The sequence below is a fragment of the Gorilla gorilla genome, chromosome 9 (assembly GCF_029281585.2).
Source record: "Gorilla gorilla gorilla isolate KB3781 chromosome 9, NHGRI_mGorGor1-v2.1_pri, whole genome shotgun sequence".
Taxonomy (NCBI): Eukaryota; Metazoa; Chordata; class Mammalia; order Primates; family Hominidae; genus Gorilla; species Gorilla gorilla.
Window position 1 is genome coordinate 137,745,697 of NC_073233.2, and position 23,157 is coordinate 137,768,853.

The 23,157-nt window shown below is 43.3% G+C and overlaps 1 protein-coding gene across 1 annotated transcript in view; it reads left to right on the plus strand.

Moving 5' to 3' along the window:
- The first annotated feature begins 6,895 nt into the window (after positions 1 to 6,895).
- TMEM45B (transmembrane protein 45B) overlaps positions 6,896 to 23,157 on the plus strand; it is a 42,831-nt gene continuing 26,569 nt past the window's right edge. The window contains exon 1 of the mRNA XM_019035918.4: positions 6,896 to 6,992. The gene's annotated coding sequence lies outside the window, so the exon portion shown is untranslated. The remainder of the gene's footprint in view (positions 6,993 to 23,157) is intronic.

Consider the following 23,157-nt stretch of genomic DNA (forward strand, 5'->3'; position numbering starts at 1 on the left):
CGAGAGACTGTCTCAAAAAACAAACAAACAAACAATCCCATCAAAAAGTGGACTAAGGACATGGACAATTCTCAAAAGAAGATATACACATGTCCAACAAACATATTAAAAATGCTCACCACCACTAATGATTAGGGAAACGTAAATCAAAACCACAATGAGATACCACCTCAATCCTGCAAGAATGGCCATAATCAAAAAAACAGTAGACATTGGTGTGGATGCAGTGAACCAGTAACACTGCCACACTGCTGGTGGGAATGTATACTAGTACAACCACTATGGAAAACAGTGTGGAAATTCCTTAAAGAACTAAAATAATTATCATTTGATCTCGCAATCCCAGTACTAGGTATCTACCCAGAGGAAAAGAAGTCATTATTTGAAAAAGATACTTGCACATGCATGTTTATAGCAGCACAATTTACAATTGCAAAATTGTGGAACCAACTCAAATGCTATCAACGAGTGGATTAAAAAAACTGTGGTGTATATATATATATATATACACACACACACACACACATATATACACGTATACATATATATACATATATACGTGTATATATACGTATGTGTGTGTGTGTGAGAGATGGAATACTACACAGCCATGAAAACGAATGAATTAACAGCATTTGCAGTGACCTGGATGAGACTGGAGATTATAAGTCTAAGTGAAGTAACTCAGGAATGGAAAACCAAACATCTTATGTTCTCACTGATATGTGGGAGTTAGCTATGAGGATGCGAAGGCACAGAATGATACAATGGACTTTGGGGGCTTGGGGAGAAAAACAGGAGGGGGTCAAGGGATAAAAGAATACAAATATGGTGCTGTGTATACTGCTCAGGTGATGAGTGCACCAAAATCTCACAAATCACCACTAAATAACTTACTCATGTAACCAAATACCACCAGTACCCCAATAACTTATGAAAAAAAAATTTTTAAAGATAATACAGCAATAGCCAAGTGGGTTTCATACCAGGAATGCAGGGATATACAAGTCAATAAATATAATATATCCAGTAAACAATTAAAAACAAAACTCATATTATCCCAATCAATGCAGAAAAAGCATTTGACAAAATTCAGCATTGCTTTATGATTAAAACCCTCAGAAAAATTGGCATGGAAGGGACATACCTCAAGGTAATAAAAGCTATCTGTGACCAACCAACAGCCAACATTATACTGAACAGGGAAAAGTTGAAAGCATTCCCCCTGAGAACTGGAACAAGCCAAGGATGCTCACTTTCACCACTTCTATTCAACATAGTACTGGAAGTCCTAGCCAGAGCAATCAGACATGAGAAAGAAATAAAGGGCATCCAAATCAGTAAACAGGAAGTCAAACTATTGCAGTTCACTGATTATAAGATTGTATACCTAGAAAACTCTGAAGACTCATCCAAAAGGCTCCTAGATTGGATAAATGAATTCAGTAAAGTTTCAGGATATAAAAATCAATGTTCACAAGTCAGTAACACCACTATATATACTAACAGTGACCAAGATGAGACACAAATCAAGAACTCGATCCCTTTTACAACAGCTGCTATATGTATTATATATATTATATGTTATAATATATAATATATATTTTATTTTATAATATATAATAATATGTTATTTCAGCATTATGATTAAAATGATTAAAACCCTCAGAAAAATTGGCATGGAAGGGACATACCTCAAGGTAATAAAAACTATCTATGGATACACACACATATATATACATAAAACCAAGGAGGTGAAAGACCTCTACAAGGAAAACTACAAAACACTGCTGAAAGAAATCACTGATGACACAAACAAATGGAAACACATCCCATGCTCATGGATGGGTAGAATCAATATTGTGAAAGCTGTCAAAAGCAATCTACATATTCAGTGCAACTCCTATCAAAGTACCATCATCATTCTTCACAGAACTAGAAAAAAAATTCTAAAATTCATATGGAACCAAAAAGGACCCCTCATAACCAAAGCAAGACTAAGCAAAAAAAAAAAAAAAAAAAATCTGGAAGCATCGCATTAACTGACTTCAAACTATCCTACAAGATTTATACTAGTACCAAAACAGCATGGTACCAATATAAAAATAGGCACATAGACCAATGGAACAGAATACAGAACCCAGAAATAAAGCCAAATACTTACAACCAACTCATCTTCAACAAAGAAAGCAAAAACACAAACAGGGAAGGGGCACCCTATTCAACAAATGGTGCTGGGATAACTGGCTAGCCACATATAGAAGGATGAAACTGGATCCTCATCTCTCACCTTATACAGACATCAACTCAAGATGGATCAAACACTTAAATGTAAGACCTGAAACCATAAAAACTTTAGAAAATAACGCTGGAAAAACTCTTCTAGACATAGGCTTAGGCAAAGATTTTAAGACCAAAAACCCAAAAGCAAATCTAACAAAAACAAAAATAAATAGATATTACCTAATGAAAACACTTCGGCACAGCAAAATAATCAGCAGTGTAAACAGACACCTCACCGAATGGGAGAAAATATTCACAAACTATGCGTCCTACAAAGGACTAATATCCAGAATCTACAAGGAACTCAAATCAGTAAGAAAAAAAGAAATAATCCCATCAAAAAGTGGGCAAAGAACATGAATAGACAGTTCTCAAAAGAAGATACACAAATAACTAACACATGAAAAAGAATGCTCAACATCACTAATTATCAGGGAAATGCAGATTAAAACCACAATGAAATACCACCTTACTTCTGCAAGACTGGCCATAATTTAAAAAGTTAAAAAAATAGTAGATGTTTGCATGGATGTGATGAAAAGGGCACTTTTACACTGATGGTGGGAATATAAACTAGTACATCCGCTGTGGAAAACTTTATGGAGATTCCTTAAAGAACTGAAAGTAAAACTACCATTTGATCCAGCAGTCCCACTATTGAGTATATGCCCAGAAGAAAAAAAGTCATTATATGAAAAAGCCACTTGCATCTGCATGTTTATAGGAGCAAAATACACAATTGCAAAAATATGGAGCCAGCCTAAATGCCCCTCGACTGACAAGTGGATAAAGAAAATGTGATATATTTACACCATGGAATACTACTCAGCCATAAAAAGGAATGAAGTAATGGCATTTGCAGCAATTTGTACGGGAGTTGGAGACCACTATTCCAAGTGAAGTAACTCAGGAATGGGAAACCAAATATCGTGTATGTTCTCACTTATAAGGGTTTGCTAAGCTATGAGGATGCAAAGGCTTAAGAATGATATAATGGGCCGGGTGCAGTGGCTCACAACTGTAATCCCAGCACTTCAGGAAGCCAAGGCAGGCGGATCATGAAGTCAGGAGATTGAGACCATCCTGGCTAACATGGTGAAACCCTGTCTTTACTAAAAATACAAAAAATTAGTCGTTGTGGCACGCGCCTGTAGTCCCAGCTACTCAGAGGTCTGAGGCAGGAGAATCGCTTGAACCTGGGAGGCAGAGGTTGCAGTGAGCCGAGATTGCGCCACTGCACTCTAGCCAGGGCGACAGAGCAAGACTGTCTCAAAAAAAAAAAAAAAAAAATATATATATATATATATATATATGTATATAATGGACTTTGGGGACTCAAGGGGAAGTGGGAGGAGGGTGAGGGATAAAAGACTATACATTGGGTACAGTGTACACTGCTCAGGTGATGAGTACACAAAAATCTCAGAAATCACCATTAAATAACTTATCCATGCAACAAAAAAATGACCTGTTCCCCAAAAACTATTGAAATTTTTAAAAATGTAAACATTAGCCATGCGTGTTGATGCACACCTGTAGTCCCAGCTACTTAGGAAGCTGTGGCAAGAGTATCTCTTGAGCGTTGGAGGTCGAGGCTACAGTGAGCTATGATTGCACCACTGAACTTCATCCTGGGCAACAAAGTGAGCCCGTCTCAAACACACACACACACACACACACACACACCAAAAAATTGGTTTTGTCCTCGTACCTGGTTATTATAATTTGAAGCAGAAATTATTTTGTTTTTTTTAATATTAAGAAGCATCTGCGCCGGGCGAGGTGGCTCACACCTCTAATACCAGCACTTTAGGAGGCCGAGGTGGGCAGATCACCTGAGGTCGGGAGTTCAAGACCAGTCTGACAAACATGGAGAAACCCCGACTCTACTAAAAACACAAAATTAGCCGGGCATGGCGGCGCATGCCTGTGATCCCAGCTACTCAGGAGAGTGAGACAGGAGAGTCACTTGAACCCAGGAGGCCAAGGTTGTGGTGAGCCGAGATCGCACCATTGCACTCCAGCCTGGGCAACAAGAGCAAAACTGTCTCAAAAATAAAAAATCAAAATAAAATAATAATAAATTATTTTATTATTTATTGCAGTATTTATTATTTATTGCACTGTCTCAAAAATAAAAGCATCTCTACTCACCATTAACTATACAATTAAGAGGTCACACCTTTGTTTCATCATCGTAGGCAACGTAAATATTACTGAAGAAAATGCCTGTCCATAAAAGGGATCTGGTGACAGAGGACAGCCTCTCCCAGGGTAACAGGCATCCAGGACTCCACTCTATCAACGATTTCTAAAACAATGGGTGTGAGCAAGGGCTAGGATGAGACGTGTGATTAAGTTCCTGAGCTGACGGCAAATTTAAAAGATGCCCTCTCAGCTCCTGGCTGCGGCCCATCCTCCCTGTAAGGTGCACGACTCCACGATGCTTTTCACTGACGGCACTACCTCTTGGCCATTACCACCTCCCACCAGATCCCATTCGCTCTGTTTTACCAGGGAAAGATCTGCTCCAGTTAATGCTTTATCCTTCACAGTGATTTTCTTTGACTTTATAAAAACGGAGAGCCATTTGGTCAACAGGCTGCCCGTCGGATCCCGTGTCCTTCTGCACTGCTAATACCTAGCTGTGGCCCTGCTTTAAAACCCAAATACAAACATCTCTTCCATGAAGCCCTTCCTGATTGCCAGTGCCTTTAACAATGGAATTAGCTGCCAGGCATCTTGGAGATCTAGACCCGTGGTTCCCAACCCCCACTTCCCCAGGCCTCCTGAGAAGCTTTTAATAGGTGCATCAGCCCTGGATTCTTACCGGCAGGTCTGAGAGGGAGCCTTAACTCTTGGGTTCTTTTAATATTGTGCACAGGGTTGACGGGAAACACACACACACACAGAGTGCAGAACCATTCCACGAAGCTGTGTGTCCGGAATTGGTTCCCTCTGATGGGTTCCTGGTCCCGCCGCGGACCTTCACGGAATTATAGTTCTTAAACATGGTGTGTGCGGAGTTTGTTCCTTCAAATGTTCAGATGTGTCCGAAGTTTCTTCCTTCTAGAGAGTTCGTGGTCTATGCACGACTTCATGAGTGAGGCCGCACACCTTCGCAGGGAGTGTTACAGCTCTTAAAGGTGGCGCATGCGAGTTGTTCCTTCCTCCCAGCGGGTTCGTAGTCTCGCCGACCTCAGGAGTGAAGCCACAGACCTTCGCAGGGAGTGTTACAGCTCTTAAAAGTGGTGCGTCTGGAGTTGTTTGCTCCTCCCTGTGGGTTCGTGGTCTCGCTGACTTCAAGAGTGAAGCCGCAGACCTTCACAGTGAGTGTTACGGCTCTTAAAGGTGGCGGCTCCAGAGTTGTTTCTTGTGGTGACTTCCTGGTCTCGCTGGTTGACAAGAGTGAACCTGCAGACCTCCACTGTGAGTGTTACAGCTCATAAAGGTAGTGTGGACCTAAAAGGTGAGCAACAGCAAAATTTATTGCAAAGAGCTAAACAACAAAACTCCAACACTGTGGAAGGGAACCCAAACGCACCTGCTTCTGGCTCGGATGGCCAGCTTTTATTCCCTCATTGGCCCCGCCCACATCCTCCTGATTGGTCCATTTTACAGAATGCTGATTGGTCCACTTTACAGAGTGCTGATTGGTCCGTTTTTACAGAGTGCTGATTGGTGTGTTTACAAACCTTTAGCTAGACACAGAGCATTGATTGGTGCATTTACAATCCTTTGGCTAGACAGAAAAGTTCTCCAAGTCCCCACCAATTAGCTGGACACAGAGCACTGATTGGTGCATTTTTACAGAGTGCTGATTGGTGTGTTTACAAACCTTTAGCTAGACACAGAGCGCTGATTGATGCTTTTACAATCCTTTAGCTAGACAGAAAGGTTCTCCAAGTCCCCATCGGACCCAGAAGCCCGGCGGGTTTCACCTCTCAGTAGCTTACAGAAGAGGACCCTGCTGCCACAGCACAATACCACAAAGAAAGTCATGCCCTCCTCAGCAGGTAGCCCCCTTCTCCAGGACAGGAACTTTGTTTCCTTCTTAGCTCCATCGCCAGCACCTAGAACAGTGCCCACCTGTCAGATCTGTTATCAGATGGGAACATGGCAGATTTGTTGAATGAATGAAGGAATGAATGAACTACGTGACACTCAAACTTAGCCACCAAACTTAAACTAGAAAAACTGGGTTGTGGTCCCTGATGGACCGTTGGCACCTTCTTCCTTTGCTGGACGGTGATCCGTGGCTGTTTCTGCGGTGTGTTTGCAGTGGTTGCCTGGCTTGGTAACAAACACTCTTCGGAGCCACAGCCTGTGCTCAGGGTCCTCGCCGCCTCCCAGGCCCTGCGATCTCTTTGCATCTCAGGAGGTCCAGGTTGGTTGCAGTCCTCTTGGGTGACTCAGGAACCAGCCTCTCCTGAAGCACACAGCTTAGGGAGTTCCCGAGGCCAGAGACATCTCCACGGGAAAGTGAAGGGCCTGGAGGAAGTACGGACCTGACGACAGATGCCCCGCACGCTGGCCGGGACCGGGAAGGGCAGTCAAGGGTGGAAAGGGGCTGGCGGCTGCCAGGCCTGGCGGAGTGGAGCGGGGCGGGGCGCAGTGGGGCGGGGCGGGCCCGGAGCTGCACCTGCTTCTGGGCGGACGCACTTGGCGCGCGGCGCGGGCTGCAGACGGCTGCGAGGCGCTGGGCACAGGTCAGACGTCCGTACCCTCAGGGGGCTCGAACCTGGAGGAGGGCTCGAAGGGAGAGGGGCCCCGCCAAGGAGCGGGGCTGTGATGGAGAGGAGGTTCCGACTCGCAGGGGACCTGCGGGGGAGGGGACGCGGACAGGGAGGGGCTCTGGGACAGGGGTGAAGGCTGCGCTAGGGGAGGGCGGGAGGGGATGGAGGGCCCTGGTGTCGCGGAAGCCCAGCTGGGGCCCCCTCCGGGCTGCGGAACCGGTGCGCACACTACTCCCACCGCCCCCGAGTGCCTCTGTCCGGCTGGCCGCGGCCCTGGAACGAATATTGCTCAGTCCCCCGCGAGTCAGGTCTGCCGCGTTGCCGGGTGAGGGGAAGGTGTGAAGCCCCGGGCCTCCGTCTGCCCGGTGAGTCCGGGTACGCGCGCCCCCGGGGATGCCATCTGGCTCCTGGGCTGTGACCAGTCACAGCTCACATAGCTCTGGGCACTGGTACCCCGACTGCCTTTCCTTGTTAGCTGCGATACACAAATACACGAGCCAGGAAGCCTGGAATCTAATAACACTGGGCGGTGGATAAAGTCCCCCGAGCCAGTGCTTAGCTTCCGTTAATGGAGCCATGGATGGAAGCGGATGTCAGGCGCAGTGGGGGAGAAATTTGCGGGGGTGGCCCTGTCTAGGGCCAGAGAAACAACCTCTGAAGCTTTGATCCAGCCCTAGAGGGAAGAAAGATGTTTCAGCCAGGGAAACCTAGCACTTTAAGAAATAGAAACCCCTTCAAAATTTGAGGGCAGGTAGCTCTCCTAAAAGTTGCAGAAATGGCCACTTCTTTTTTTTTTTTTTTTTTTTTTTATTTATTTATTTTTTTTTTTTGAGACGGAGTCTCGCTCTGTCGCCCAGGCTGGAGTGCAGTGGCGCAATCTCGGCTCACTGCAAGCTCCACCTCCCGGGTTCACACCATTCTCCTGCCTCAGCCTCCCGAGTAGCTAGGACTACTGGCGCCCTCCACCGCGCCCGGCTAATTTTTTGTTTTTTTTTTGTTTTTTTTTTGTTTTTTTTTTTTTTGGTAGAGACGGGGTTTCACCGTGTTAGCCAGGATGGTCTCGATTTCCTGACCTCGTGATCCACCCGCCTCGGCCTCCCAAAGTGCTGGGATTACAGGCGTGAGCCACCGCGCCCAGCTAGAAATGGCCACTTCTTTCACGTTCTCTTCGACCGCTTTCTGCGGTGTCTGCCCTTTTCCTCCTCCTGCACCTTTTTGTCTCCTAGGGTCGTATAGCCTTCCAAACAGGCCTGCCTACAGCATTTCACCTGCAATTTTACACTCATTTTAATAGAAAGGATGGCTTATTGTTCATGAGAAGCGTGTACTGTTTTTAACCAGATGTGTAATATCTTCAGTGTAACCTGGATGTTGTGCAGTGGGAAGTTATGGAAAGAATCAGGACACATGGTTAGGTAGGGGCCCAGGGGCGTCAGACTTAGCTCTTCGTGACTGCGAGCTTCTTGGTTTAATAAGGATATTGGCTCCCTCTGTTCCTGGGGTTTCTGGGAAAAGATATGGAACTGATATGAAGGTTTTATTGAATATGGCCCACTGATTTTACAAGCGGAGGTGCCTGAGATAAGCAGAAGGTGAGGCATGACCTCTGGCTGTGCATTATTTGTTCTGATATTACAGGAGCCAAGCATTCCATTTCCTTCTTTTTAAAGAGCTTTGATTTCCTCTCACATCTTCATGAAGATGGAAACAGTGCCCCCACTTACTTATCCTCAGGCCACACCTGTTCCCATTTATTCCATGAGTTCCTCCCACACCCTTCTGGTTGATGTTGGTTGTGATGGTCGAGGTAATTGAATCTCACATTTGGCACCAGTTATTTCTGTTTCTCATCTCCCCCCTACCGTCAGTTAAACATCAGCTGCTATACTTAACTGTTCAAAGTACAGATGTTACCTGTGTTGGGTGTAATCAAAAGATTATCTCTTTTCCTCAAATGAAAAATGGGTGAGGACAGTTTCACCACACAGAGTCACTCCCCTAGCCAAAGTCCTTGCTATTGCAAAACTTTTTATTGTAAGAGAATTAAAGTCACTAGTGTGTCATCAACTAATGGTACTTATAGACACATTCCATATTTGTTTCTATAGAAAGATCATAAGACAAACACTAGATTATTCCCAGTATGAGACCATACTGAATATGAACAATTAGAGGCCACAGGTGAGTGCTGTCCTCCTCACACTTTCTTTGAACCCTTAAGCTTCTACCCTTTTAACCAGCTACCCCTCTCCCCAAAACCTTCACTGAGGCTAGAAACAAACACAAATAGACTATTTGAATTTTAGCAAATTTTCTCTCTCTTTTCTATTCTCTTGTGTAAAACTTAAATGGCCACAAGCTACACCACTGGAGGAAAAAGGAAAGCTAAAAGGTCTATCAGCCTTCTGTATGTGATGCAGAGTTCAACTGAATATAGCAAGGTACACACCTGCATTCTCCTTGCCAGGACTTAGATATCATAAGCCATTATCTTGCTGGTTGTTGAAATCATAATGGGGCTTTATAGAGCACAAGGCGATGTTTGTAAACAGCACTGTTCAGGTCAGATTAGAATCCGTATTTCAAAAATGAGGAGATGGAAACAGAGATATTATGTATGTGGTCCAGGGTTAGCCAGTAATTAAATGGCAGAGCCAGAACTCAAACCAGCATTCCTTCCAGAATACCACAGCTGCCTCTGGAGTGGTTTTTGTTGTTCTTGTTGAATTTTGTGATGGAAGATTATGATTTGTTTTTCCCGAACACTTAATGTTTTCTGACTTGAACTGTCAGAATCTAAATTTAGAAACTCTCTCGTTTGGTATATTTCATGCCCATCTTTGTTCCATATAATTACAAAAATATCTTAGAGCTGAGTATAACCTTAAAGATTGTCAAGTCCAATCTTGTGGTTTTTCAAGGAAGAAAACCGGATTCAAGAAAAATAAAGCAAGTACCTCATGTTGCTTCCCCAAATCTACTTCATTGGAGAATTACAGCTAAAAACAATGTTCAGATTATTGCTCCGTCATGTGGTCCCTTGAGAATTTGCCAAATGTATAAATCCAGTGACTTATTTTGATGTACTCTTTTGGTTTGAGGTCTGTGACAGCAAACATAACCTCCTTGAATCCCAGCCTCAAATGCCTATGGACCTTCTGTTCTAACTGTAGCTGTTATTATAGTGGCTAAAGTTCTAACTTCTGTTCTAACTGTGCTCCTGGTTCCATGACAAACAGAGCTTTACTTGTCTTATTCCTAGCACAGTGCCCATAGCAGGCATACATAAAATGTGGTATGTCAGATAAACATCTGAAAAAGTGTGAGATGTCATTAGACATTCATTCAGCTATAAGAACAGAAAACCCTACTACAGCGGCTTAAACAAGTAAGGAGTTTGTTTTTCTCAGAGGACGAGAAGTCTGGAGGTGAGAAGGCTGGGGCTGGGAAAGGGGTTCCGATACGAACATCATCTGAGACAGGCTCCTTGTGTCTTCCCGCACCACCCTCCTTAGCATGGAGCTCTCATCCTCACTTCCGCAAGTTGCAGCAGAAAGACGGGCAGAGGCATGCTCCAGAAGAGTCTTGTCTTTTTTTTTCTTTTCTTTTCTTTTCTTTCTTTTCTTTTCTCTCTCTCTCTCTGTCTCATCTCTTTCTTTCTTTTGAGACACAGTCTCTCTCAGTGGCACAATCTCGGCTCACTGCAACCTCCACTTCCTGGGTTCAAGTGATTCTCCTGCCTCAGCCTCCAAGTAGCTGGGATTACAGACGTGCACCACCACGCCCAGCTAATTTTTGTATTTTTAGTAGAGACGGGGTTTCACCATGTTGGTCAGGCTGGTCTTGAACTCCTGACCCTGTGATCTGCCCCCCTCGGCCTCCCAAAGTGCTGGGATTACAGATGTCAGCCACCGCGCCTGGCCTGTCCTTCTTTATAATAAATAATAATAATAACAGCTTTTCTGGTAGCCCACCCCAAAAGACTTCTTACATGTCATTGGCCAGAACCATATCACATACACACTGTTAACGGTGATGGAACCAGAGAGAATCTAGTGTTTTAGACGGACACGTTGCCAATACATCAAAATAAGAATTTTGGGCCAGACACAGTGGCTCACGCCTGTAATTCCAGCACTTTGGGAGGTCAAGGCGGGTGGATCACCTGAGGTCAGGAGTTCAAGACCAGCCTGGCCAACATGGTGAAACCCCATCTCTACTAAAAACACAAAAAATCAGCCGGGCCTGCTAGCAGGCACCTATAGTCCCAGCTACTCAGGAGGCTGAGGCAGGAGAATCACTTGAACCCAGGAGGCAGAGGTTGCAGTGAGCCGAGATCATGCCACTTGCACTCCAGCCTGGACAACAAGAGCGAAACTCCATCTCAAAAAAATAATAATAACAACAAAATAGGAATTTTGTTAATAAGGCAGGGGGGAGAATGAACATTGGGTAGGCAGCTAGCAGCATCTGCCATAGTGTGTTTTATGAGTCATAGATCCTGTCTCTAAATAGGTTGTTATTTGTTTTGGTTTTTTGTTTGTTTTACTAAAAAGGAATGGGTAATGCAGTGGGTCCAAGGGAACTTTTTTAAATGGTAGAGTGCAAGGACCACTCTGAGAACTGCTGATTATGTAGGTCTGGGCTGGGTCTATAAGTCTCCATTATGGACTGGCACGCCAGGTCATCTGAGGGCAGGTGGTTGCGGGAATACGTTTTGAGAAACACCGAATGTCAGGTAGTTTAGCAGAAGCGCCTTTATTTTATTTCTGTTAGCTTTTTGCCTCACTCCTCTTGAGGGTATTACTTTATTTTTTAATTTTCTGCTTTGGTCAACATAAATCAATGTATAGTCTTAGAAGTCGTTCGTTGTAGAAGGTTTTCATTGAGTTTATACTGAGTATAGAACCCTAGCGGCAATTACTTTCGATGCTTTGGGTTGTGTTTTTCTGATATTACCATATTCTAAATAGCATGCAAATACGGGCCATTTCTTCTTCTCTTTTCCAGTTCTGGGTGACATCTATTGACATCCTACCAAGAAGGATGAGGGTTTCGCTCCTTTACACCCTCACCCTCCCTCTCACCTTCACATCCCTTTAAGTTCCCAATACGGTTATATCCTAAATTTCTGATATGTCAATGTTTGGTGTGTATATTATTCCCAACTAAGGCACATGATACACCATGATCTTTACATTTCCCTTCTTGACCAGTCTTTCCCCCCACCCCCTGGAATGGGGTGTAGGAGTTGCTACATTTTCTTTAGTTGTTTGAGAACTCATCACCAAGAAGTCATTTCCTGGAGCCGAGGAAACTCATGGGGGCCCTCTGAGTGCTGCTAATTGCATGGAGCTGTTGAGTGGGGAGGAAACGCCAGGCCGCCATCAAGAAGCATTTGGGGTAAATTTTCCAAGCACATCTGAAAAGACAAGAGTCTAGAACCTCCACGGTCCCTGTCTGTTGTGATTTATTTTCTCATTCTAAATACACACGCACTTTTTTTTTTCTGTCTAGGCCATCTCTTGTGGAATACATATGCACTTTCATACCCAATTATGTACAGTTTTTGTAATTTTACGCCTTTTTCTTAAAGAAGGCTCCCAAAAGTGTCTAAGATTCAGGCCCCATAAGACGCGGTTGCTTTTTGAGCTTGTGCCCATTTAAGATGTCACTTTTCTTCCTTCACACTTGATTGCTGGTTTGGCTGGGTATAGGATATTAATCAGAAATCATTTCCCGTACGAATTTTGAAAACATTGCTCTATTTTATTCTATTTTCTCACTGTGCTGTTGAGAAGCTGATGCCATTCTAATTCCTGATCCCTTGTATTTTGTTTTAATCTCTGGGCATTTGTAGGGTTTTCTTTATTGTTCATATTCTGATATTTCATGATGTTGTTATTTAATGTTGGGGTGGGGTTTTTTGGCGGTGGGCGGGGGGGGAATACAAGGAGGTATCCGTCACTGTCCTAAGTATTTTCTAGGCCTTTTCAATCCAAAAATTACATTCTTCAGTTCTGAGTGGTTTTCTTCTGTTATATAATTTCCTTGTTCTTTCTTTCTGTAACTTAAATTACTTAGACTGAATCTGAAAATGGGATCTCTTGGATCTGTCCTGTAATTTTATCTTTTTTATTTTAAAAAATATCCCATTTTTTTTAATTCTAATAAATCTTCCAACAATGCTATTAAATGTTTACATTCTACCATTATATTTTTAATTCTCAGGAGCTTTTATTGGCGAGAGGTGTGGTCTTCTCAACGGTTTTACAGTATCCTGCTCTCATTTCATGAACGCAGCATCTTCTCTTCTTTCTCTGAGAATATTAACTCAGTACTTTTTCTACATTTTAAAAGTTTTCTTCAGCTACCTACAATGTCTGTGTCTATTTTCAAAGTGACTTTCAATGTTGCTTTTGGCCTGCCTTTCACGTTGGAAGCTTTATACATGTTTAGGGATGGTGTGCGTCGTCTGTGAGCGTGGCTTGTAGGTTGGCTGGCTTCATTGCAGGGTGGTTAGGCAGAGAAGGCCTTTTTGATGGCTTATCATCATCTGTCTCTAGTGCTTTCTAGTACATATAATGGGTTTCTCTGTAGAAAGGTCTCATTTCTAGCCATTTATTCCTGTTTGAGAAAAGTCACATAATAACTTAGATGTATGTATTATGTCATCTGCTTAACAGCAGAGGTTCTTGTCGTAAGGTGGACAGGTGGAGGTCTAGGATTCAAAATGGGAAATGTGTCCTTGACTCTGCTGCACTTTGAAGTTGCTGATGTTCTCCACGTTTTATTTTCTATTGAAAAAGCTCTGAGATACTAGGGAATGAAAACTCCTCGACTACATGTACAACTAATTTACTTTTTGATAACCATTTGCAAAATATGGATTATATTGGGAAAACATTTTTCTTTTTTTTTTTTTTTTTTTGAGACAGAGTCTCACTCTGTGGCCCAGGCTGGAGTGCAGTGGCACGATCTCAGCTCACTGCAAGCTCCGCCTCCCAAGTTCAAGCCATTCTCCTACCTCCGCCTCCTGAGTAGCTGGGATTACAGGCGCCCACCACCATGCCCAGCTAATTTTTGTATTTTTAGTAGAGACAGGGTTTCACCATGTTGGTCAGGCTGGTCTCGAACCCCTGACCTTGTGATCCACCCACCTCGGCCTCCCAAAGTGCTGGGATTACAGGCATGAGCCACCACGCCCAGCCTGGGAAAATATTTTTCTATTATCTCTAGAATTTGGGACAGAATTTCTGTCCTTGGAGGTCACCCTCTAAATCCATGCAATTTTTCCCTTCTGCAGCCCCACAGTGATCATCAAAACTTGGAGCAGATTCATGTTTTTTATTTTTTTCCTGGGAAAGTTTTAGATCACGTGAAGGGAACAGATACTACATTTGATAGGAATCGTTCCTGCTTTAGCTTCCTAAGGCCTCTCACTTGGAAAGCCTGCCCATTAGATCCTGATTTTTTGCTGTTAGCTTTTCCTTCTTAGGCGACTTCAAAAAAGACTGCAAACTCCCTGACAGCACGGGCCCAGGCTTGTCACCCCTGCAACTCCATCTCCCAGAACAGTGCCTTATGCATAATAGGCACTTGATAAATGTTAGTTGACTTAAATTGACCCTATTATCTGTTTTAAACTAGCCCTTCCTACCTGTCCCTTTGCTATTTCCTCTGTTTCTCTTAACTCTTTTTATGTCACCACCTCTTGGATGATGCTACCTCATTCTCAAATCTGATGGTATGGAATAGCTATAAGAAAACAAACTTGAAAGATCTCTAACTACTAGGACTCTAAGTAGAATTTCCTGGATTGAAAACTCCCCATATCACCCTAATAAATATCTAATTATTTCTTAGGTTATCACCAACCACCCTGCATCGAGTCCCTCCTGAGCCACAGTTCAGTTTGGATTATTTTTTTCCTCATGTTCCATCCCTTGACTGTAGTGCCCTTCCCTTCCTTCCAGTGTCTTTGATCGGCCTGCACTTTGATCCAGAGCTTCTCTTTGATCTGTTCTAATGGTCATTTTTCTGCCTCCTCCCCTACATTGATCTACAATCTGGCATATTTTATACATTATACAAAGCTCATTGTTGTGCTCATTTCAGAATACCTACCTGTCAATCACACAGACATCTTTTCAAACCTAACTCAGACCCATGATGAAAGTCTCTCTCTTCTGGCCATTACTGAGATAGCTCCTGCTTTGGTCTCACTGGGGCTGTTTATTTCTCTATGGGAGGCTCTAGAACGGTAACTAAACTACAGTGCACAACAGTGATCTACAGATTACTGTTTCTCAATCGTCAGCACTAACAATAGAGTCTAAACTCCCAGGGACCTGGAGACTCGTCTGAGAACAGCCTGGCATAAGTGCAGTCTCTCTTAATACTAAAAAATATATGCTACCCCAAAATATGTCTGTATCTGTTTTCAAATGAAAATCATTTTTCCAGAATCTTTAGGTGAAATTGATACTCCAGGATTATGTTCATCTTGTGATTTCAGATACCATCTGGGGGGAGAGGATTCGCACATATGCCAGTCTGTGAGACACAGTAGTAGAAATCAGGGGACTTACCTAGCTCTAAGAATTGTATGAAAATAGTGACGGTACCAACAATTTTACCAATGGCTAGATTTAGGAGATGGTGTTCTCTTGATTCAAGATTAAGGCTAAGCTGCATCAGTTCAGTTCAGTTTAAGAACTATTATTATGTATCAAGCTTGTGCTAGTTTTGATGGAGATAATAAGGTCTCCACTCTTGAAGATTCTGTAGACTAACGGGCAAGACATATGTCACTATATAATTTTAATATAACACGGTAAGTGATAAAAAATCATGGTATGTATGAGGTCCTTTGAAAACACAGAGGTGGGGCACTTAGCCCAGCCTGGAGACTCACAGAGGCTTCCTGGAGGAAATAAGGCCTAAATATGGAAACCAAGTAAGAGGAATGAAAAGGACGTGCAATTTAGAGGGGATAACATGAGCAAAGGGGACACTGTCAGGCTCACGGTGGGGAGAATTGGGAGGTGACGCTGGAGAGGAGCCACATTCAGGTATACCCAATGCAAGGGGACGTGGACCCCTCCACAGGCTGCTGGTTAGCCAATGGAACATTTTCCATCCTCCAGTAGTGTAGTCAGATGTACACAGAAGGTGGATGACTGGCTGCGGGGTGGAAGAAGAATTCATGGACAGCAGGACTAGAGACCTCGCAGTGTTTAGGAAAAAGACAATGAGAGACCAAATGAGATCATTGCTGCAGGCGCAGAAGGGAAAGAGAAAATACCAGGATACTTGGGGAAGCGAATTTAGCAGCATTTTGATGTCTTTGGGGGCAATGGTGAGGGGAGAAGAGAGTCCAGAATGACTCCCAAGATTCTGGCTTTCTGGGTGACTGGACGTTAAGCCATTATCTAAGTTTGGGATATGAGAAGAGAAGCCGATTTGGTGGGGAAAGAAGATGGTGAGTTCAGTCTTGGAAATACTGACTTGAGGTGTCTAAGAAACATCTATATGCTTATGTGCATGTCTGTCTATTCAGCAGGTTGTTGGATCTATGAGTCTGAGACTTAGAGACAAGGTCAGAGCTGGAGATGAAGTTGTGGGAGTCACCATTGTGCAAGTGGTGATTAATCCATGGGTGTGCGTGAGAGTTCTTGCAAGGGGAAGAGGAAATGGAAGTAAGGGCTTATGCAAGGAGAACTGTTGAGTAAAGTGAAAGGCCCAGCCTCTGCCTGTTCACTAATGTCAGTGCTGAACAAGCTCACTGGCAGTGGATGCTGAGGGAAGGAAGGAAGGAGTCTGTCTGTAAGCTTGAGCACTTTTTCTAAGAGGTGGAGAAGGCAGAGAGCCCAAGCCTTGAAGAAATGTTCCTTAGTGGCCTGGCATCTCGGAAATTTGACTCCATGACTTTGGAGAGATCTTTCCATTATTATTTTCCTTGAGCACCCAGAAAGAGAATTCCGAACTAAATGTATTCTTTCCCATGGCGGAGTTAAGGATAGTGTTAATTACTGAAATATATGTAAGGTGCTTTTTTTTTTTTTTTTTGGTTGTTTGAAAACTAAGCCCACCTTTGAAGTCCAGAGATGTCCTTTCACTCTAATGTATGCTGAGGTGGTAACTGGTAACTGCTTCTTTGTAGGTAATAGCCATAAGCCTTAGTTTCATCCTCCCTTCTCCATGACTAAAACTTGCTCCAACTTCTGCATTTCGTTTTTGTGATGTATTAATGAGGAGCAAAGACATAAAGGAATTTCAGAATTCAGAAGAGCCATGGAGAATCCCTCTTCCAAACTCCCTATTTAACAAATAAAGAGGCCGGGTGCAGTGGCTCACGCCTGTAATCCCAGCACTTTGGGAGGCTGAGGCGGGTGGATCACGAGGTCAGGAGATCGAGACCATCCTGACTAACACGGTGAAACCGTGTACCTACTAAAAATACAAAAAATGAGCCGGGCGTGGTGGCGGCTGCCTGTAGTCCCAGCTAATCGGGAGGCTGAGGCAGGAGAATGGTGTGAACCCGGGAGGCAGAGCTTGCAGTGAGCCGAGATCGCGCCACTGCACTCCAGCCTGGGGGACACAGCAAGACTCTGTCACAAAAAATAAAATAAAATAAAATAAATAGGACCCTGAGAGGCTATGTGTCTTGCTCAAGGTCACAGAGTGAATTCGTAGCAGCATCCAGGCTAGGACCCAGGTATTCTGACTCAGTGGCCAGTGTTCTTGTTAGACAGTGAGAAAATAGAATTTGGTCCAATTTGTTTTTCTTTTTGTTTTTGAGACGGAGTCTCGATCTGTCACCCAGGCTGGAGTGCGGTGGCGCGATCTCGGCTCACTGCAAGCTCCGCCTCCTGGGTTCACGCCATTCTCCTGCCTCAGCCTCCCGAGTAGCTGGGACTACAAGCAGCCGCCACCACGCCCGGCTAATTTTTTGTATTTTTAGTAGAGACGGGGTTTCACCGTGGTCTCAATTTCCTGACCTTGTGATCTGCTCGCCTCGACCTCCCAAAGTGCTGGGATTACAGGCGTGAGCCACCGCGCCCGGCTTCCAATTTGTTTTTCATTCTCGAATTCAGGATCCAGCAAAACTGCCTAATTTTCATGACAGTTTGAAGAAAGGCCCAGATCAAATGCCTCCCGCTCTGTGAGGCCTGCCCAGTTTCTCAGGTGAGAGTTACCCACTTTGTGTGCTATGTGCTAGGACTGCTACCAGTACGTCCCAGGACAATCAGTCTTTCACAAGTATTGTCATGTGGCGCTTAACGACAGGGACACGTTCTGAGAAATGTGTCGTTAGGCGATTTTGTTGTGCGGACATCCTAGAGTGTACTTACACAAACCCAGATGGCATAGCCTACTACACATCTAGGCTATGCGGTGTATACTGTCAGTGCTGAGCATACGCACTGTTAGCAGATGCTGAAGGGAGTCTGTAGGCGTGAGCACTTTTTCCAAGAATTGACTTCAAACCTGTACAGCACATTACCGTACCACACACTGTAGGCAGTTATAGCACAGTGGTAAGTATGTGTGTATCTAAACACGGAAAACATGCATTAAACATACGGTATTATGGCCAGGCGCGGTGGCTCACACCTATAATCCCAGCACTTTGGGAGGCGGAGGCAAGCAGATCACGTGAGGTCGGGAGTTTGAGACCAGCCTGACCAACATGGAGAAACCACGCCTCTACTAAAAACACAAAATTAGCCAGGCGTGGTGGTGCGCGCCTGTAATCCCAGCTACTCGGGAGGCTGAGACAGGAGAATAGCTTGAACCGGGAGGCGGAGGTTGCCATGAGCTGAGACTGCGCCATTGCACTCTAGCCTGGGCAACAAGAGCGAAACTCTGCCTCAAAAATAAAATAAAATAATTAGCCGAGCATGGTGGTGCACACCTGTGGTCCCAGCTACTCAGGAAGCTGAGGCAGGAGGATCACTTGAACCCTGGGGGCGGAGGTTGCAGTGAGTTGAGATCGTGCCACTGCCCTCCAGCCTGGGCAATAGAATGAGACCTTGTCTCAAAAAAAAGAAAAAAAAAGTATTATAATCTTATGGGGCCACCATCATACATGCCGTCTGTCATTAACCAAAATGTCATTATGCGGCACCTGACTGTATACAGCTGTCTACTAGATTATAAACTCCTTGCAGATAAAACTATTCATTTCATCATTATCCATTGTATTATTTCCTTAGCACCCAGAAGAATCCTGTATTTAATTGGCTCATATGGAAAATTTTAGAAAGAGAGAGACAGCAGGGCTGAGACTATCTTCTGCTCAGGAACCAAAACGAGCTGGGAGGCAACAGAATTCTTTTTCATAGTAATTGTATTCCATATCATGGTGAAATCGTGCCAGAACAAGCTTCAGACTATTTCTGGTCTTACTCCTTCTGACCGTGCTGTTCCCAAGAACCTCCCACACAGGAAATAACAATGATGGCAGTAGCTGTCAAATTCTAAAGACGGGGATAGACTCTGGACCTCCTCAGGCCCCTGAGCCCACTGTAGAGCAGGGACGTGACTTAGTTGAAGTTCAGGACTGCGGCCACAGTCACACCACCTGTAAGCAATGGAGGACTTTCAACACAGAACTCTCTGCTTCCCCTGCATTCTGTTACTAAGCAGCTCATAGAACGCGAAGAGGTATTAACCTTGTTATTTGCAGAGTTACAAAAAGCTGAGTCAGGTAGGTTTGGCTGTATTCCAAAGCAAACCCAGACCAGAAGCCACCTGAGAGTTCCTGCCGGCAAGGACAAAATCAGAACGTAGAAAAACGATGAAAATAAATATTCTATGATCACCCTATAACCTACTTCCTTACTGACCAAACACACGTCTCATTCCCATTAACAAGTTATGCTCAGCCACTGCCCTCTCTAAGATTATGTGATGTTAAACAGTAATTCTGCCCATTTAGGGTCAGCTACTCAAAAGCAAAGAACAGCAACTTTAGGTCAAAATATGTTCTTCTAGGAGAGAAGCCCAAGTCTCTCCCCTATTATTGCACGAATAGTGTACGAGCACCAGACTAGAGAGGAAGCTAACACTTATTAAACATGTATTCTAGTCACCTGCTAGACATTTTCAGGTAAGCCTCACAGGATCCCTCCAAGGTGGTATTCATGTCCCTGTTTTAGAAGGAGGAGTACTGAGATTCAGAGACATTAGAGAACTTGTCCAAGGTCTTACCAGTAAAAGTGGCAAAACCAGGACTGAACTTAGGTCTGACACTACATAGTTCATATTCTATTATGTGACTATATTCCTCCTTAAAGGAAAATTTAGGAATTCGGTTTCCTTTAGGAAGATGTAGGAAATAGAACGTACTAAAACTAAGATAACAGTTGACTTAAGTCTTTTCTAACTCAGCCTTCCTCAGGCCCATGTGTGAGTTGGTTTCTATCCTTTCCCTGAAACTCTTGGGCACATAGGACCATAATGTCTGTTTGATTTTACTTTTAAGTATATTCTTTTGGTCAGTCCCAATCTGACAAAATTTTAAGATTTAATGCGTTCTATCCATGCAAGAGAATTACATGTGGTTTTGCTTGTAAAGAAGGTGGAAATGATATAGGGTAAAGAGAGTAAGTGACATTATCTAGTTCACTCCCACCATATGGACGATTGGCTGCAACTGCCTCTCAGCCTTTGCATGTGTTATTTGCTCTGACTAGAACTCTGCCCACACTACCTGACTAATGCCTGTGTGTTTTTCCAGGAAGCTTTCATGACACCACCCTCTATAATCTTTCTCCTGTTTCCTCCAGGCTGAATAGGAATCCTCCCTTTGTTTTCATTGTTATGAGTGTTCTCTGTATACTCTAGTAAAGTATTTTTATATGAATCATAATAGTTTAATTAATCAGTCTTCTGATTCACAGTTTAAGCTGGTTAAAGGCAAGGTCTTTCTGTAAAGAGTTGATGAAATCTACTTTTAAGAGTAGAAGGATAGACAAGACGCCAAGACAATTCAATAGGGAAAAAGAATAGTCTTATTAACAAATGGCTGGGACACTTGGATATTCACATGTGAAAGAATAAAGTTGGATCCCTACCTCACACCATATACAAAAGTTAAGTCAAAATAGATCAGAGGTCAGGTGCAGTGGTTCACACCTGTAATCCCAGCACTTTGGGAAGCCAAGGCTGAATCACCTGAAGTTAGCAGTTCTAGACCAGCCTGGCCAACATGGTGAAACCTTGTCTCTATTAAAAATACAAAATTAGCCAGGTGTGGTGGCACATGCCTGTAATCCCAGCTACTCAGGAGGCTGAGGCAGGAGAACTGCTTGAACCTGGGCGGTGAAGGTTGCAGTGAGCCGAGATTGTGCCATTGCACTCCAGCCTGGGAGACAAGAGCAAAATTCAGTCTCAAAAAATAAATAAATAAATAGATCAGACACATAAATATAAGAGCTAGAACTATACAATTCTTAGAAGAAAACATAGAAGTGAGCATTCTGACCTTTGGTTAAGCAGTGGTTTCTTGGATATAACATCAAAAGCACAAACAAAAGAAAAAAACAGATAAATTGGACTTCATCAAAATTACAAGCTTCTGTACTTCAAGGACAGCATCAAGAAAAGACAACTCACAGAATGGGAGAAAATATTTGCAAATAATATATCTGATAAGAAACCTATATCTAGAATAAAGAACTATCACAACTCAATCATAGACAAGTAATCCAATTAAAATGGGCAATGTATTTGAGTAGGCATTTCTCCACGTGCCCAATAAGCACATGAAAAGATTCTCAACATCACTAATCATTACGGAAACAAAACAACAAAATACCACTTCATACCCACTAGAATGGCTAAATGAAAAAAGACATAACAAGTGTTGGCAAAGATGTGAAGAAACTGGAACTCTAATACATTGCTGGTGGGATTGTGAAAGGGTCTAGCCACTTTTGAAAAGTCTGACAGTTTCTCAAAATGTTAAACATAGAGTTACCATCTGACCAAGTATTCCACTCCTAGGTATACAGTCATCACCCTTTTATCTGCAGGGGATATGTTCCAAGACCCCCAGTGGATGTTAAAACCATGGATAGTTAGTTCCAAACCTTATATACACTATGTTTTTTCCTAGATGTATATACCTATGATAAAGCTTATATAAATTAGGTATAGTAAGAGATTAACAATAATAGTAGGACTATATTAGAACTATATGTGTACTAGAACAATTACAACAATATACTGCTCACAATTTCATGGATGAAGATTCATTTTTACTGTAGATCTTAGCAATCTCAGCGTACTAATTTTTTCTTTCATTATTAAGAACTTTCATGTTTCCACTTAAACAAAACACTTGACAACTTCTCTTTGGCATAATCGAACTGCCAGCATCACTACTTTTTCATTTTGGAGCCATTAGGTAAAATAAGGGTTACATGAACACAAGCACTATGATACCATGACAGTCAACCTGATAATCCAGACAGCTTACTAAGTGACTAATGGTTATGCTGGAGAAAGCGATGATTCATATCCAGGGTGGGATGGCATGAAATTTCCTTATGCTACTCAGAATGGTGTGCCATTTAAAATTTCTAAATTATTTGTTTCTTGAAGTTTCAATGTAATGGTTTTGGACCACAGTTGACTGCAGGTAACTGAAACTGCAGAAAGCAAATCCATGGATAAGGGGAGACTACTGCATATCCAAGAGAAATGAAAACATCTGTACACACAAAAACATGCAATTCTTCACAGCATCATTATTCATAACAATTCAAACGTCCATCTACTAACAAGTGAATAAACAAAATGTGACACATCCATACAATGGAATATTATTTGGCCATAAAAAGGAATGAAGTGGCCAGGCATGGTGGCCCACGCCTGTAATCCCAGCACTTTGGGAGGCCGAGGCAGGCAGATCACGAGGTCACCAGTTCGAGAGCAGCCTGGCCAATATGGTGAAACCCCGTCTCTATTATAAATGTAAAAATTAGCCAGGCATACTGGCAGGTGCCTATAATCCCAGCTACTCAGGAGGCTGAGGCAGGAGAATCGCTTAAACCCGGGAGGTAGAGGTTGCAGTGAGCCAAGACCACGCCATTGCACTCCAGCCTGGGCAACAGAGCGAGATCCC